Genomic DNA, 13,133 nt, shown 5'->3' with positions numbered 1-13,133 from the left:
TCAGATATCTTTGATGCATTGGTTTTATATGCCTACTTCCAAAGGCAAAATCTGCAGTGCGATCTATTACTGGCTTCTTTTGCAAACTTGAATTTTTTCTTTATATGAAGTACTGCTGATTTTTCGACTTTATATTCTTTAGCAATATTAATAAGTACTGATTCATCAGTGGAAAGTGTGACTTTGTTTTGTGTTTGCCCTTTTTGAATAATAAATGAAAAACAGCTGTGTATGTCTTGATTTTGGTCTGGATTCCTCAGTCTGCAGTATCTGTGTCGTTTATTCCATATTTTTTTTGTAATTTCTTCATTATCCTACTTCTTTGCTCTGTTCGGAATTTTAATACCCCCTTTTCTTTCAAATTTGGTCATGTAAATAAGGCGAACAAAGTTTGTAGATTGGATGAGAGGGCTCAGGGCACCTGGCATATCATTGGACGGAACAAAAACAGCTGTAGCCTGAGGGTTCCTGGCTAAGTTCCATGGCCTGGTGAGTGATTGACTATTATTCTTATGGCACTGCTAAAATGTCCTGTTCGGAGAGGGATTACCCATTAAGAGGATGTGTGTGGAAGTCCAGCTCTGGCGGAAGGACTTCTCTCTGGTTACTGCTGTTCAGGCGGAGATGCTAAGCAGGACTCTCATAACCTTCCCTGAGTAACTGAATATTCCAGCCTGTTTCGTATCCCAGAGTTCATCACACCTTAGTCGGAGTTGCTTTGGGAACAACAGAGGCTGCCCTCAGTGATGAGGGTGGTGTGCACCTGTGGGTTTGATGTGGAACAGCAAACTGTAGGTGGGTCTCAGGGCACACTTACACTATTGCACTCCCACGCACACAAACATACGCAGGCACACGCAGTCACACACATTCCCACATGACCATTAATTCATGGATGCTTGCATGCCTGTCAGCTGTATCACACTTCTCCATTTACTGCTTTGAATACAGATCCCAGGAGCGTGAGTGTTAGTGGGGAACATGGCCAAGAGACTGTAATGCGATCTGACATTGTGACAGTGCAGAGTGTGACCTTTCACCTTCAGGTGCTTCACAGGAAAAACACATGGGTTCATATCAAAACAAGTATGACTAGTTTTTAAAGCCAGCTGCCGCCCCTACCCTCCCTCGCCTATTTTAACACGTTTTAGAGTGAGTTTGACTGTTTGGAGTTCCTCAATAATACACAGTCTTCACCACTCGCGATTAATGAGCTTTCAGACCTGTCTCTGTGTCTCAAACTCCATCAAACAGAGCCTGAATCAGACCTGTCTCTGTCTCAAACTCCATCAAACAGCCTGAATCAGACCTGTCTCTTTCTCAAACTCCATCAAACAGAGCCTGAATCAGACCTGTCTCTGTTTCAAACTCCATGAAACAGAGCCTGAATCAGACCTGTCTCTGTCTCAAACTCCATCAAACAGAGCCTGAATCAGACCTCGCTCTGTGTCTCAAACTCCATCAAACAGCCTGAATCAGACCTGTCTCTGTGTCTGTCTCTGAATCTGTTTCTGAATCTGTTCTTCATGCCTGAAAAGGCTGAAGAGGATCAGCCGTCAACATCTCCATCTCCTTTAACTTAGTAGCATCTAACGAGAGTGCTCAACTGTTGTTCACTTCAAATCAAAGGTCTATCAAATCAGATAGATACAGAACAGGAACGGGCTGCAGATGGATGACATACATCTATAAAACTCATGGAAAGTAGATGCAAAATTGTGAAATGTTCCCAGCACACCGCCCCCTCAGCCTGTGACTCAGGGGCTTGTGTGCAGTCTCTCACACGTCTCCGGCAGATGCAGGTGCATTGTCAGGCCCTGTGGTGTGTGCCCCTGGGGCGGGAGGGGGGTGTCATCGCACTGCGGTTGAAAAATAGCGCGAGGCGTTTCCTCATTCCAGCACATTGAGCGAGTCGAATAATGCCCCCTGTGTGGGGAGGCCTTCATCAATGGCAGCCAGGGAAAGGGAGACAATGGCCAACGAGCGCGGGAAGGAAGGAGGGACCAGACACCCATCGGAGGTCAGGTTTCAAAGAGCGGGGACACCAGAACTGCCCCAACGCGCCTATCCGCCCTCCTCTCTCCCTCTTTGCTTCTCCCTCGCTCTCTCTCTCCCTCATGCCTGCTTCTCAGCATTCTTCTACATGTGTGTTCACCTGCAGGTGCGCTCCACAAAGCCTGGCTCTCACCCTGGCCACGCCGTGACCCCTGTCCCCCCATCCCAAAATCGGAACAACCCCTTTCAATATGCGTGGCCTGTTGCTAGGCAGTTACTAGGTGACCCCTGCTAAAGTTATCCTTGCAGCCTCTGGCCACCCTGGCACACTCCCCCCTTGCTGACCAGCAGTCTGCTCTGTTCTGAGGAGTCGCTCCATGCTGCAGACCTCTTTGGCCTCCACAGGGGAGAAAAACCAGTGGTCAAGAGGCCTACTTATATGAGACTTGCTATTTTTGTCTGCTAGATATTTCAGTTATTTTACATTATCTTCTATAACTCAATTCAGATTGTTATTTTACATTATCTTCTTTAACTCAATTCAGAGAACAATGGGAGGCACTTGAAGTTTAGTTCATTGGGAACAGTAGAGTTTGGGTCTCTGTAACCGTTTTTGCACAATATAGCTGAACTGTTAAACACAAGTATATTGCAGCAGCTTTGTGGTGGGATTAAGCAACTGGTCTTGCAATTTACTTTGTCAGTTGAATTCCCTTGAACATGGTAGAGAATCTGACTTCCTTCATCAATTCACCAGTTGTATAAATGGACAGAATGGGGAAAAAAAAATTGTGGTGAAGAAAGCCTGTTCAGCAAATAAATAATAATGAAGCTTCAGTTTGATATCTGAAGGACAGGGTTTCCATTCCACAGCTGTCCGGGCCACGAGACAGGAAGGAACCTGCTTCAGACACTCAGAGTTTTTTTTTTTTCTAACTGCAAATAAATTCTTATAAATGACCACTTTCTGCCTTATTTTCCATTTTGAGAATCAAAAACAGATTGTGATCTGGAGTCAGGGAAAAAACAAATCATTTACTGCAGGAGTTATGTGAATAATAGAAAGGACGAATAATAAACGTCTTCTTCTGGGAACATGCTGATATTTGGGTTAGGATTTTACCTCTTAGGTGAGACTTTGTTTTGTCTTAAATGTTTTTTTGTGAGCAAGAACAGAGAGCAGGGCCAGCACTGAACAAACATCAGCACAGTCGCTGACATCACCACAGCGCAGCTAACACAGGGACAACTGTGTGGTGTTGCACCATTTTGAGAACACCATCCTCCCCACTCATCACATCCTGTGTTCTTTCATTTGTGCAGAAGCACTTCACTTAAAGAAGTATAAGTCTATGACCTCGTGGCTACGGTGCTTGACTGGGAAGTGGAAGGCTGTTGGGCCCTTGAGCAAGACCCCTAATCCTACATTGCTCCGGGGGGGGGGATTGGCCCCTGCTTCGTCTAATCAATATAAGTCGCTTTGGATAAAAGCATCGGCTAAATAACTGTAATTTACTGTAATGTATAAGCACACGATTCATACATAAGACTCACCTGTCACTGACATTCAGTGACATTTCTGGCAGTTCGCACCAGGAGGTTTAACTCATTTTATTTCTTGCTGTCAGTGTTCCTGCACGTTGGACGAGTTCTCATTGTGCGCAAAATGGGCCATAAGTGAGAGTAAGCATGATAAACGAGCATGTTTAGAGATGTGAAAGTTTTATTGTGTTTATGAGCATGCTCCATTTTGGCCTGTCTGGACATCTATGCGTTGCGTGAGGACATGTTCACATTTTTTCCTCCTGATTGTAAAGTTCCTGATACCAAAGCCAGCACCTTCCAGATGTTTATTTTGAAGAAAAAAAAGGACCTACTAAAGTGTGTGCAGCCAGTACAATGTGTGCAGCGCTGGAAAAGATGACAAACAGCCGTGTGTCGTGAGTCAGTTCCCTTTTATGAGCTGTTTAATACCGAAGCCTGAAAGGGTCATATATTACTAAGACTACTGTGGCAGGACCACAGCGCAATGTGCTGAACACCAAAATGCCAAACTCCCTTTCGGGAAACATCTTCATTTCAGTCCGTAAATCTCTGCTATGCGATGACTGGTTCCCTCCTTCCAGCGGTGGACGTTTCTGGCTAAATTAGTCGTCTTCTCTTCAGGTGTGAGCCCCATCGTTCCTTAGCGCCTGTGGCACTTGCACACATCTTACAACAGAGGGAGCCAGGGCAGAAAGGCCCGTCTCTGTTCACTCCGCTCAATCCTCATCTTTACACAACATACCCTCCTCTCCCTCATTTCTCACTTAGTGGGAGGCAGTGGAACAGTGAGAGACCGCTGCAGGACTGCTGTTTTGCAAGATAAGTAATTGCAGGCTTTCAAGTGTCACCTCCTCTTCCTCCCCGCCTATCTTCCTCTTTTTCTTGCCATTCTGCTTTTTCCCCAGAGTGGCATGAGGAGGACACAGTTACCTGCTGCAAATTCTTTCATGCTGCTAAAGTGCAAAATAAAGTGTGAAAGAGACAGTTCGTGTTCGTAAGAAACCTCAGTGTGGTGCAGTACGGTGCAGAAAAGCCTGAAGGAGATGGCGGAGTGTGGGGTCCCAGTTTAGCTCTCGTAAACAGGACCATTACTGTTGCGCCGGTTCAGTTTCTGTGGTTTGATGATATATCTGCTTTGAGAGGGGAAACAGAAGCTTGATAGACTCCCATCTGGCAGGGCGTGAATACAGCACAAATATAAATATTCATACAGGTTATGTACTGTATGTTCAGGCCATGAAGCAAGGGTGCTTGTGCTTTTAATCAGTTAGGTGTGTTTGAGCCTCTTGTCTGGTTTCATCTGTATTTAGCTTCTATTCAGACTTAACGACGAACAGTCCGATGTGAAGGTTATTCGAGCTGTACTTGCACTCTTCTTTTTATGAATGTATCTACCCCTAAACACGGTTTATATTTTTTCTTTCCACAGCTAGTTATTTTTGCTTCATAATGATCCGTGTTGATGTTTAAATAATGTACAGCTGTACACTTTGGAAACGTAAACAGATGTATTTCCTGCCGGGAGTGCATCTTGAATATGAATCTGAGAGTGGGAGAGAGAGAGGAGTCACTTTAATGCTGATTAAATGCAGCCAGCTATTCAAACACGGACAGTGGGGACAGGGCACTCACCAGCACTGGAGGCCTACCATAGAGCCAGTGAGTCTAGACTCCAGATGTGTGCAGCTGTGTAAATATGAGCAGCAGATGTCATTGGTCGGGGAGTAAATTGCGCGGGGGAGGACCGCGGGAGGAGAGAGGCCGCAGGAATCCTGGGCCCGCGCCCCGAGTGCGCTGCCGGCCGACAGCAGGACGCCGGAGAGTCCGCAGAGTGTCCGACAAACGAGACGCCATTCCTCACTGCTGTTCCCCCTGCGAGCGCCGTGTGTGTGTGTGTTTGTGTGTGTGTGTGTGTTTGTGTGTGTGTGTGTGTGGGTGTGTGTGCATATGTGACTGTGTGTGTGTGCGCGTGTGTGTGTATGTGTGTGCATACACGACTGTGTTTGTGTGTGTATGTGCATACATGACTGTGTGTTTATGTGTGTGTGTGTGTGTGTGTGTGTGTGCAGACATGACTGTGTTTGTCTGTGTGTGTGTGTGTGTGTGTGTGTGTGTGTGTGTGTGGGTGGGTGTATGCATACATGACTGTGTTTGTGGGTGTGTGTGTGCGCGTGTGCGCATATGCGACTGTGTGTTTGTGAGTGTGCATACATGTCTGTGTGTGCAGGTTTGTGTGTGTGTACTGTATATTACCATCTATATGTGTGTGTGTTTGAGTGCATTACAGTCTGCTTGTGTGTGTTTGTGTTTGCCTGCGTTTGAATATGTGCATATACATGTATGTTTATATACGTGATGGTGCCTGTGTTTGCATGTGCAATAGCAGTAGGAGGACATTAGGGATCACAGGAACAGGAATGTGCTCTATTTTTTTTATTTTTTTTTATTTGTCCTTTATTTAACCAGGAAATGTCACCATTGAGATACAAGATCTCTTCTTCCAGGGAGTCCTGGCCAAGACGGCACACATAAAGTTACAACATGAGAAACAATAAGGCATATACAATATACATGACAAAAAAAAAAAAAAAAAGTCAAACACAGACGCAGTAGGCTACAAGTGCATTTTAAAAAAGCATAATTGAGTCAGCATCAGGTAAAGCAATTACATGTTTCCTGTAGGGCTCTCTGTAGCATAACCTTAAAGGCACTAATAGTAGGGAGTGCCTCTAGACTAATTTGTTGTCTATCATCAAGCGTCACATAACATTTAATAATTAATCAGGGTACTTCTCATATTTAAAAAATTAATTAATTAATTAATAAATAAATAAAAACAGTAAGTGAAATAGTGCCCTGTATTGACATCTCCCTTCTTACTGCAGCTCACAACAGCAGGGCAATCGGCACACATTTGTGAAAATGGCTTAGCTCTGCAATGTGTGAACAACAATGGAGATAAGTCTGTAGCATGTGGAGCCTCTGTGTTTGTAGAGACAATACCAGATGTGCCATTGTTTTTCATTTAACATGCCAGTCAAATACTCCATCCGTGTAATGATTGGTGAATTGTTTGACTCGCATACCGCAATTTGTTAGATTTAAAATAACATCACATCTGGTGCAGATCAGAGAGCGAGAATGCATGCTGGGAAATGTGCTTGCTGTGGCTGTGTTTGAGTCGCAGCTGAAGCAGGGTAGCTCCAGGTCCCTGTCCCCGTGTCTGCAGGGTCAAGTGGTCCATATGCCATAGATACTGGTGCATCTATGCAGGAATTAGACAATCCCCACAATGTATAGATAAGTGGATTGGTGCACGAAACAGAGAATACACACGATGCAAAGAACAATCGCTGATCCACTTGATGCAGAGATCAACGGAACGTGTGGCTTGTGTGCAAGTGTGTGTGTATACGTGTATGCGTGTGTGTATGCGCATAAATGTGTATGCGTGTGTGTGTATGTGCATACGTGTGTGCATGCATGTGTATGCGTGTGTGCATACAGGCATATGCGTATGTGTGTGTGTGCATACGTGTGTGCATGTGTGTGCATACATGCGTGTGTGTGTGCACGTACATGTGCATACGTGTATGCGTATGTGTGTGTGTGTATGCGTACATGTGCATACATGTGTATGCATATGTGTGTGTGTGTATGCGTACGTGTGTATGCATATGTGTGTGTGTATGCGTACGTGTGCATGCGTGTGTGTGTGTGTATACGTACGTGTGCATACATGTTTATGCATATGTGTGTGTGTGTGTGTGTGTGTTTGTGTATGCGTACGTGTGTATGCATATGTGTGTGTGTGTGTGTGTTTGTGTATGCATACGTGTGCATACATGTGTATGCGTGTGTGTGTGTGTATGCGTATGTGTATGTGTGTGTGTGTGTGTGTATGCGTACATGTGCATACATGTGTATGCGTATGTGTGTGTATGCGTACGTGTGCATACATGTGTATGCGTATGTGTGTGTGTGTGTGTGTGTGTGTGTGTGTGTGTGTATGCGTATGTGTGCATACATGTGTATGCGTATGTGTGTACGTGTGTGCGTGTGCTCCTCATGTTACTCCCCTGCAGTGCTGCAGTGGGCCTCAGCTCCTCTCAGTCACCTCCCACACGGAACAGCAGCCGCTCCGAACAGCTGCACCCCCTCCCCCCTCTCTTCCTCCCCCAGTACACACAGAGAGGCAGCACCCCCCTCCCCCCTCCCCTCAGTGAGGAGCACACACGCCACAGAAGCGCTGGGGCCGTTCGGGAAGCTGTGTCTGCGGGGCGGTGTTACGGTTCAGGCCCTGTGGTATGAACCTCCACAGGGCCCCGGGGCCTGCTGTTCCGTGGCCCGGCGTCGGGCAGGCTGAGGTGGGGAGCGTGTCAGCGCCGCGGGGGGCTCCCTGGCTGGGGTCAGGGTGCCTAAATCACACACACACGTCTGTGCGGGAGGTCCCCGGTTCTGAGAGGGGAGGTTGGCTCCAGCAGGCTGCCCAGCTGTTAATAATACACAGCTCTGTGTAAAAATACTGCTTTACAATGCCAGATAACCTCTGCAGGGACAGATTGAGTACACATGTGGCAACTCGGTGACTGTGTGGCAACTGAGTTAATAATACAAATTGTTATTTAGCTGCCGGTGTTATCCAAAGTGATTTACAGTTGATTAGACTAAGCAGGGGACAATCCCCCCTGGAGCAATACTGGGTTAAAGGCCTTATTTTGGCTACACTGGGGCTTGAACCACCAACCTTCTGGGTGACTTCATGTACCTTAGCCACGGTGCAGTGTTGCAGTGTAGCAGTAGCCAGCCTATATGTGTGTGGTAGCTGAGTTGTGGTAACTGACTGGCGTGATGAATAATTGAGGAGTGACTGTGGTTTTATATGTACATACCTTGCCTGCACACAGGCATTGCTTGTGTCTCAGATGAGATGCTCTAACTCTGAGTTAGAGTTAGTCTCTCTGCTGAAATGTGATGACTGATATATACCCCTCAGCCTGGGTCCAGCTCCCCTGCTGTTGCCAGGAGACAGGAAGACCTGTGGTCAGCAGACAGACCCCCCCCGCCCCCACAGCACATCCTCAGCGAGGAATAAGAAGCTCTTTCAGGAGAGAGACCTGTGTGTGCACTTATACACACACAAATACATACACACTGTTACAGTGTGGAATTGTACAGGTGAGCACCCAGCTATGCTTCTGTGTGTATCACCCTACTGTGGCTATCACACACAGGTGGGGAAGGTTCACGCAAGAGCCAAGTTGTTCCACACTTTACGAGTGAAATAAAGAGATCAGAAATGCCCATTAATTGCCTATGCAATGCCGTGTGTGATTCGCTGAGTCAGCTCAGACAGACAGGCTGTCAGGACGGCCATTTCCTCTCGTCCCTTTGAGAAAAGGCCCGTTCCATTGCCTCTTTCTAAAACACACACAACTACGTTTATATCCCGAGCGGAAATGGGGCGTGCTCCACTCCATGTAATCTGCAGCGGAGAAAGGGATCAAAAAAAAAAGAGGAAAGCAAAGGACAGCTATGAAGAGAAGAACACCAAAAAAAATCCTGACAAAAGCAGAAAGTGGATATTATCTCCCCGCTGTGGGCAGCTGCGGCCTCGCACAGGAAGTGCCCCTGAGTGAAGCCTCTTCAGGAGCCAATCGGAGAGGAGTGGCAGGAAGTCAGACAAAATGACAGGAAGTCAGCACTGGCTCCAGTCAGTCTGGCTGGGGCCTGGGTGTGGAGGAGAGGAAAAGAGAGAGCCCATAAGGAAGGGAAGCAGAGAGAGAGAGAGAGAGAGAGAGAAAAAAACGCAGTTTTCCCAGGGCATGACGGGCTGCCCTGCTGCAGCTGTGCGACATTTACTCATGAGTTCCTCCTTAAATACGCTGAAATGCAGGGTGGAGCCTTTCTACTTTTAAACAGCTACAAATGCACGCACTCAAAACAATGAATCACTAGATTTATTTAACTATGATGGACTATGGTTGCACACATTATTATTAAAGGGGCAGTTCACCAAAAATTTTTAAAAAAATTTAAGTGTGTTTTCCCTTACTCATAATACTATCACCCAGCTGTGATGATTTCACAACTTTTTTGATGAAAAAAAAGGCACATCTTAATCCAGAACTGTTTCTTCTATTGCTGGAATTCACCCAACTGTGCCCGCACAAGCAGAAGATTTTGTGTGGTACTGCCACATTTTATTAATGAATAATCCATCATGCCTCCATAATCATTGGCATTTGTGTTGGGTGTTTACACCAAGAGAAAGAGCTCCGCTGTGAGGCATGATGTATGTCCTGTGCGTAGTATATTGGCGACTGTTTGAACCACCCAACGAAAACTTTTTTCCTGGGCTCTCTCACGTGAAATCCATGTGTTCCTGTTCCTAAACAGCCAGTATTCTCTGTGTGTTCATCCCTCTTGAGGACACACAGGCTGTGCAAGCCTGCTCGTTTCTATTAATGGAATGTGGAGGTTGTCACTTCCTGTAGGGACTTCCTGTTCATGTGTGTCTATTGATAGAGGCCTCATACAGGCTTATAAAACAGGACAGATGAGAGTCAGTGCCATTGTTTGTTCACAGTCTCTACCATACCAGACCCATGTTAAAGTATAAAACATGTATCAAACTCTTTTGCTAATGTTTTTTTTAACCCTGAAAGTGTGCAGCCCTCGTTATGGCTGACGATATGCAGTACTGAGGCATCTCATTCCAACTGAATCTGAATCACTCGTTGTCGTGCTTTTCGACCTTATGGTAAAAACTGAGAGAGAAAGAGATAGGCTCGCACATACAATTGACAGTGGAACACCAGCAGAAAAAGATTGTGGTTTGTGATGACATTCAATTGCTCTTTTTAAGTGGCAGTCAGCAGTCTTGTAAAAACAGAACTGTTATCCTTTTGTTGAGGCAAAGCTGTGTACATGTCACAGTTCTTTTTGTCTGTTCCCAGGGTGAATACAGTGGCTCTTTACAGCTGGTCTCGTATACAGTGCTGTAAATATTTGTTTGTACTAACACAGGGCTGTCGTGAGGCTCATTTGTGAGTATATGGAGTCAGAGAGAGGGGAGGGGTTACAGATGCAGGTAGTAATGGGCCATTGGCTGCTAATTGTCAGCCATTGGAAAGCTGTTTGCAGAAAGGGCCAGAAGCAGCAGGTGACAGTTCACGCTCACCTGCCGGTGATTTACATATTTACTCTGGCTCAGCTGGTGCATGGCAACAGGTGGTGATGAGAGAGGGAAATCCTGCATTTCCAGTCTGCAGAGGAATTAGTGCGCCTACATATCCAAGCCTGCACACAAGACAAGGCATATTTCTTATTATTTAGGTATGTGTCAACACATTTCCACTATAAACTATAGTTTTGGGAACAATCATGCACATTAATCAAGTAAGTTCGCCATTAATGTAATGTAAAAGTTTGACATTTGTTTGGGAAGTTACCTTGCTGGATTGAGTAACATAATACATTTGTTCAAATCACCTGATTTCTATCTAGCTCTGGAAATAATTGTTTTACTTAATGTCCAGATGCTGTTATAGTATTTAGTATCGATATATTCATACATTAAGACGGTTCAGTTGCAATGTACTGTATAGTAAATTCCCCAATGGACTACAGTCTGACTGTCTTCTTAGTTCCTCTAACATCTTTGATTACAAGCAACCTTATCAGTCCACTGAAGTCTATTGGAAAATGTCCAACTGATCCTAACCTGTGAGAGCAGGGCAGTTGTTGCAGTTCTGGTGGAGTACAGAAGTCTGGTGGTCTGAACTCTGAAGCCCTGCTATGTGAACAGTGGCCTTCACTTATTCTTTATTCCATCAGCCTCTTTTTCTCCTCTTCTTCCTTCCTTTATCCATCATTATGTTTTTTTTAACATTCTCTATATGGCTATGTGTGGTCCATCAGGCTTCTGTGCGGTTTTCTATCATTTTATTCTTCATACAGAATCCATCTGTCACATTCCTTTACCGTAGAGACATATACTGTTAATACAATATACAATATCTTCTGCAAGACCAACTAGAGTAAATCCTAAAATAATTTTAATGACATTTAATGTAAATGTCTCTGTTTAGAGAGAACAATGCTGCTCTAGACTAACCTGGTTACTAGACACTCATTTTCATTATTATCATTTCAATGACAAATTCTAATTTCATTTCTTCTTTAACGGTCTATTTCTGAATGGGCCTTTCGTTGACATTTGATAGCTCATTAGTTTTGGTATGAGTTCTGGATAAGCACAGTGGCCACAGTGGATTGCCCTGAAGGTGCAGGGCTGCTTTCACTCCACAGTGAAAGAGTTTGGCCCAGCTTTGTCATGCCAATGAGAGGATGCTGAGAGCTGCACCATTAGCATCTGAAGAAGGTACGGACATCTGAAGGAAATGGGTTTGTGACCTGGCAGATAACAGGACATCCACACCAATGGGCTGCTTTAAGGTTATAAAAGAATAGATAAATGGCGGACTGACTCACCACCACCTGCTCACGCCACAGGGCTTTCTGACAGCTACACTGTTGCCCGACTGGGTTTGGTTTCTGTGGTTTTGCTTACATATTGACACTTTGCTGGAGTAAAAAGTCCATTCTGTACGTCCAGAACAAATGGTCTGATAGCAGAATGCCTTTTGGTGTGGACCGAGAATGTGTTAGTTTTGCAGAAAAGCTTAGGTATTTAGAATATTGCGCGTGGGAGTCAGTGTGTGCTATGTGTGTGTGGGAGTCAGTATGTGGTGTGTGTGTGTCTATGTGTGTGTGTGTGTGTGTGTGTGTGTGGGAGTCATTATGTGGTGTGCTTTGTGTGTGTGTTTGTGTTTGTGTGTGTGTGTGTGTGTGTGGGGGGAGGGGGGTTGGGGACATTCACAGGTGGCCATTGGGCAGGTTCTCATGAGAATGATTACAACACCTACCTGTGACCAGGGGAGTGTCCGTGGTCAGGAGGTAATGAGCAGGGTTTGGTACGTCATGAGGGCGAATCCCATTCGAGGCTACGATGAGTAACAACACCCCCCCCCACACACAGGCCGCTCCGGAAAGGGGGCCGTGACTAACCCCTGCACCTGCTTTACAGTCAGCCTCTTTCGAAAGACCGTGGCCCGGGTGGAAGGGAGCGGAGAAGAGAAGAAAAAAGGAATTTCCAAGGACGGATGGGGAGATGTTGCAAAATAAGGAGAGTGGTGCTGGCAGTATGTGGGGGCAGCAGCTGCAGCTGTGGGCCAAGCTGGGGTGGGGGTGAGGGTGGGGTGGTGAGAGAGTGAGTCACAGGGATGATTCTCCTCTCTTCCTCCTTCACTCGCTCCATTACATTACATTCAACTGCCAGATGCTTTTATCCAAAGTGATGTACAAGAAGTGCATACCAAAGGTTATTTGAACAAATATGAACACAGGTCAGATAAAGTACAATTCTGCCATAAAGTACCAATTATCCATAGTCATGAACATCAAGTCTAGTTTACACAGTAAAGCTAAAGATAAGCCTGAAGGCTAAGTCAGTAATGCTATGACTAAGTCTTTACCTAGAAGTAAGGCGCAATTCGAAGAGCCAAGACAAAAGAACTACGAGATCAAGA

This window comes from Conger conger, chromosome 14 (assembly GCF_963514075.1).
Source record: "Conger conger chromosome 14, fConCon1.1, whole genome shotgun sequence".
In the NCBI taxonomy this organism is placed as follows: Eukaryota; Metazoa; Chordata; class Actinopteri; order Anguilliformes; family Congridae; genus Conger; species Conger conger.
The sequence above is the reverse complement of the archived record's forward strand: the minus strand, read 5'-3'. Positions refer to the sequence as shown.